Consider the following 6,059-nt stretch of genomic DNA (forward strand, 5'->3'; position numbering starts at 1 on the left):
TCTGTACTCTGTCTCTTTAAAGACTTTACACTTTTTTTTAAAAGCATTAACTTTATTCTCTATATTCTTTTTCTTCTCTCTCCCAAGCCTACGTACACCCATTCAACACTGTGACCCATTTAGAGGTCTTTTATGTCTGAATCTGTCCTATTGCGAATCTGCAATTCTTCACTATCCAGGAGCACTTCTTAAAATGTTAAGCACTTCTTAAAAACTTAAGTTGTGCCATGTAGAGGTAATATGGTACCACCTGTTTCCTGCCCAGTCTAAATCTTAACTGCACTGTTATTATGACAATTTTGATAGTTCCTGCCTGAGATCAGCACAGTTCAGCATGGCGGAGCCGCTCCTGCCTCAAAGCGATTTGATATCCCTGAGCTGCGCACAGTTCCAGGCAAATAGCAAGTTCACATTGCCATCAAGCAAGCAAGCATTTTACTCACAAAACCCCATCTAAATCCTCTGTCTCCTGCAAGAGACAGATGTCACAGTAGGAGCATAGCTCAGAAAGTCAGCATTTTAAAACTGCATGTTTTCCCCTCCTCCAGATAGGAGCCACACTCAGCACTTTATCTCTGAGAATGAGGTTTTTATCTGAGTTACAGCCTAATCTGCCACACAGAGCACTGTGCAGCTGGAAACATCTCTGTGTATGGCGGCAGGAATCGGCTATGCTCTCCAGACTGCCCAAGCCTGATTCTGCTGTCTGCTCAGGCAGGAAGAGCTGAGCCATGGGCATGGTCTCAGCTACTTTCCTCCCAATCCCAAGCAGACACACAAACATGCAGGCCCACAAATGCACCATAGCCAGAGTTTGCATCAGCAGGCAGGGCCTGGGAAGCAATGTTATAAAAACACGTGGCTTTTTTTTTGGTTATGGCTGCTGAGTCAGGAAATCTCTTTGCAGCACGGCCTAGCAAACAGCAAAAAGCTGTGTTTGGCACCACTCTATTGTAATAAGAAGCAGCGGGTTGCTTTTTTCGTCCCACCTGGCTCCCGAAATAATTACATGGAAACTGTATTCATTTAAACATTGCCTGGCCCATTATTTCCAGCCCCTTATTGGCTAACTCTCACATATTGATCTAATTCATTTCTAATAATCTGTATTGCCACTTGACTGTGACTTACAGGCATGAGTCTAACCAGCATCCATCTTGGAGAGGAGAGTCATGGTATCTGCCACACTACCTTCTTTTGCCCAGAATTCTGTTCTGTCTACTCCACCCATGTAAGGGCTGGCCTATCAAAAGGCCAAGGCAGTTTCTTTATTTAACCAATGAAAGCAACACATAGACAGAAGACCTTCCGACACCAGCTTCACAATTACAGGTTATAACACAATGTCTTATATATCTTGAGTATTGAATAAGCATTTATTGTCTTTCCAAACAACCATCAGAAAGTACATAGTACAGAAATAGAAGAATTCAGCTATAGTATTCCTCTGGGATAATGCTCTTGTACACTGTAAAGATTTGTCACTTGTGTTGGTTTAATAAAATGCTGATTGACTAGTAGCCAGGCAGGAAGTATAGGTGTGGCAACCAGACTAGGAGAATTCTGGAAAGAGGAAAGAGAGAGATGCAGTCACAAGCCAGACTCAGAGGAAGCAAGATGAGAATGCCATTCTGAGAAAAGGTGCCAAGCCACGTGACTAAACATAGATAAGAATTATGAGTTAATTTAAGTTGTAAAAGCAAGTTAGAAATAATCCTGAATAGTAGACCAAACAGCTTATAATTAATACAAGCCTCTGTGTGTTTATTTGGGACTGAATGGCTGTGAGACCAGGTGATACAGAAACTTCCATCTACACAGTATTCCAAAAACGCCACCATTAGGTGTTGTGTATTTTTAGCTGAAGGAAGTAAGGAGATTTCTCTCATTGTGTCCTACCTTTCACACAAAGCAGGCCTTACAAGAATTCGTTGACCTATGTTTCCGGGAAATAGGACTATCACAGAAAGCCCTACCCTGTTAAGAGTCAACACAAACCTGAAAGGATAGGTGTTGCCAAGTCCCATCCCCTTCCCTACTGCCAGGAGAGCAGACTCTTATCCTCAGTCATTGTCTACACAACTGCCCTCTACCCCTAAAATCCAAAACAAAAAAAAATTATAGTAAAGTAGGGAAGTCTTCCCTATAGGCATTGGGTGCTACCTGAAGATATTCTTAGCCTTTGGTCTGAAGTCTCCTGTGTTATGTAAACATATTAATAAACTTATATTAACCTTCTATTAACCTCTTTGTTATACAGCTTTAGTCATGACATTGTGATAGGTAAAGAAAATATATATTTTTTCTCTCCTTCATAAAGGAGGATCTGACTTCCTAAAGGAAACACTAATTATTTGGAAGAACTGCATTGCACTAGTAAGAGTTGTGGAGAAGCACTGCAGTGAATGTTGATCTAGGAAAAGTCAGACTAACATTGTGTTGAACTAAATAGATTTTCAACTTTCTGTTATCCTGTAACTCAGTGCATTTCAGCTCACAATTATATAGCAAGAATACCAATTTTCTACTACTAAGCTTGTGTAATGTTTCCCATGATACTTGTAGTTAAGCCAAAATGGCCAATCATTTCTATAAATTTCTTTTGAAATTTGAATTGCTTTATAAAACAAGACCACATAGAAACATTTGGTAGTATCTTAGCTAACTAAATAATCAGGGCTGCAAATAAAAGATGATTATATAATTTCTTATAGTACATATTCCATTATAAATTTTATTTCTATTACAATTATTTTATTTTATGCATATAGTGTTTTGCTTGCATGTATGTCTTTGTACTATGTGGGTGTCTGGTGCCCACAGAGGCCAGAAGAGGAATTATACAGTTGTGAGTTGCTATGTGGGTGCTGGAAACTGAACCTGGGTCCCCTGGAAGAGCAGCCAGTGCTCTCAACTTCTGAGCCAACAACATAGACATTTTGAACTGGAGCATTTGAAGCTGAGTTTTAGCAGGAAGACATGAGAATGGTTCTGTCGGTTTCCTTCCACTGTGACCGTCAACTTAGGATGCTTTATTTTGACTGTGAAATACCCCCAGTGCTGGGGAGACTGTCACTCAAGCCTCTGTATAACACGACGACTCATGAGAGACCATCCTTGCTGCAATCACATGAGGTTTAATGATAAGATGAGATGGGAACCAGTGCACTGGGACCAAGACTCATTACCCACACAGGGGAAGAATTTGACCCTGAGTGACTGGGAGAAGGAGTTTTTAAGGGAAGAAACCACAGCTCAGTGATCCAAAAGGGGCAGGGAGGGTGTCACAGAAAATTCCGAAAATACCAGTGATGATCACAAGGGGGAAACTCCCTGCCTCTCAAGACCACTCCTGTTGAAGGAGCTGCGGGCCGTTTCCTGCCACCCGGCTCCCAGCCGCCTGGCTAGCTTATGCCCCATTCGCCATGAATGTCCGTCCCTCGCCTGGCACGGCTTAGGCCTCTGGCCCGAATTATGCCCCAAAATAACAACTCACCAATTGTATTAATTAAAACACTGCTTGGCCCATTATATCTAGCCTCTTCTAGTCTAATCCTCACATATTAATTTAGCCCATTTCTAATCTGTGTAGCACCATGAGGTGAACTTACCAGGAAAGATTCAGCATGTCAGACCTGGTGGCTGACTGCATTGCATCTGCCCCGGACAAGAGAGGAAATGACGTCTGCTTCACTTCCCTCTTCCTGCCAGTATTCTGTTCTGTCTACTCCACCCACCTAAGGCCTGGCCTATCAAAGTGGCCAAGGCAGTTTCTTGATTAACCAATGACCTTCCTCCATCACACTCCCAAGGTCATAATCAGCTAGTCCTAAAACACAGTATTCCAAAAATACCAATAATAATCACAAAGGGGGGGAATTCCCTGTTTCTCAAGATTATTATTTTTTATTATTTCTTAAAGATTTCTGCCTCTTACCCACCACCACCTCCCATTTCCCTCCCCCTCCCCCATCAAGTCTCCTTCCCTCATCAGCCCAAAGAGCAATCAGGGTTCCCTGCCCTGTGGGAAGTCCAAGGACCACCCACCTCCATCCAGGTCTAGTAAGGTGAGCATCCAAACTGCTTAGGCTCCCACAAATCTAGTACGTGCAGTAGGATCAAAAACCCATGGCCATTGTTCTTGAGTTCTCAGTAGTCCTCATTGTCCACTATGTTCAGCGAGTCTGGTTTTATCCCATGCTTTTGCAGACCTGGGCCAGCTGGCCTTGGTGAGTTCCCGATAGAACATCCCCATTGTCTCAGTGTGTGGGTGCACCCCTCGCGGTCCTGAGTTCCTTGCTCGTGCTCTCTCTCCTTCTGCTCCTGATTTGGACCTTGAGATTTCAGTCCGGTGCTCCAATGTGGGTCTCTGTCTCTGTCCCCTTTCATTGCCTGATGAAGGTTAATATTCAGGAGGATGCTTATATGTTTTTCTTTGGGTTCACCTTCTTATTTAGCTTCTCTAGGATCATGAATTATAGGCTCAATGTCCTTTATTTATGGCTAGAAACCAAATATGAGTGAGTACATGCCATGTTCCTTTTTTTGGGTCTGGCTTACCTCACTCAGGATAGTGTTTTCTATTTCCATCCATTTGCATGCAAAATTCAAGAAGTCATTGTTTTTTACTGCTGAGTAGACACTTATGATCATGCTCAACTTCCTTAGCGATCAGGGAAATGCAAATCAAGACAAAATTAAGATACCATCTTACACCTGTCAGAATGGCTAAAATCAAAAACACCAATGATAGCCTCTGCTGGAGAGGTTGTGGAGAAAGGGGTACACTCATCCATTGCTGGTGGGAATGCAAACTTGTGCAACCACTTTGGAAAGCAGTATGGCTGTTTCTCAGGAAATTCGGGATCAACCTATCCCTGGACCCAGCAATACCACTCTTGGGAATAGACCCAAGAGATGCCCTATCATACAACAAAAGTATATGCTCAACTATGTTCATAGCAGCATTGTTTTTAATAGCCAGAACCTGGAAACAACCTAGATGCCCTTCAATGGAAGAATGGATGAAGAAAGTATGGAATATATACATATTAGAGTACTTTTCAAGATTATTCTCAAGATTACAATTTAACTTTATCTTCAGCTAGTTCCTGAAACACAGTCACTAAACTGGCTAATCCTAGATTCCTGATTCTTCTCTTCCTGCTTAGACTTTTGGCTATTGTCTTACTGCTGAGGGGGTCTGGATTTATCCAGGTCGTTCAGCTGAAGACTTCTTTCTGAACATGGTTGCTTGTTTTGGTTGTCTTCTTGTCTTGGGGGAACAGCCCCTTACTCTGTTATATACACCATGTTATCATTTCTCTCTGGAGTGAAGTTAGACCCTGCTTGCCTCATAGCTGGGAGGAAGCAAAGAAAAACAGGAAGCCGTCACGATCCCAGAGTTGCCTTCAAAAATGACTACTTCTGGTCACTAGACCCCACTTGATCAGCAAGTCTTTTAACACATAAGCCTTTGGGGGGATTCTTACCCAATGTATAGCATATGCAAAAATGACCAACATGAGATTCACGGAAAAACAAATAGAGTCTTGGGCTGGGTTTATCACTCAGTGGTGGTGTGAACACGTGGGAAGTCTTGGTTCAATTCTCAGCAGAAGAAAAAGTTGGTAGTGTTTAGTACATTTCAGTAGAGCCCCAATCCTATTCTTCATATTCCCAGACATAACCAAAATTTAAAAAGTGTGTTGGGTACCTACAATGTACTCAAAGTGGTAGATACAGATCTCTTGTTGCACGTACAACACGTGTATCAGTACATTTTGTACTCATCAAATGGTTCTAATCAACAATAATTACCTTTGAAGCCTTCCCTTAAAATTGAAAATTGAGGCATTAAAATTTGAGAAGTTGAGCAGAGTGGTAGAGATGGCTCTTTTCGGTAAAGGGCTTGCCACCAAGCTTTTTAGCCTGAGTTGTCCCACACTTCTAATGTGTGAGCAGAAACCTATGGGGCATGTGTGCATATGTGTGAGCAGATGGACACACACGCACACACACACACTCACACCATGCACACTAAATATACACATATAAAG

This window comes from Chionomys nivalis, chromosome 16 (genome assembly GCF_950005125.1).
Source record: "Chionomys nivalis chromosome 16, mChiNiv1.1, whole genome shotgun sequence".
NCBI lineage: Eukaryota > Metazoa > Chordata > Mammalia > Rodentia > Cricetidae > Chionomys > Chionomys nivalis.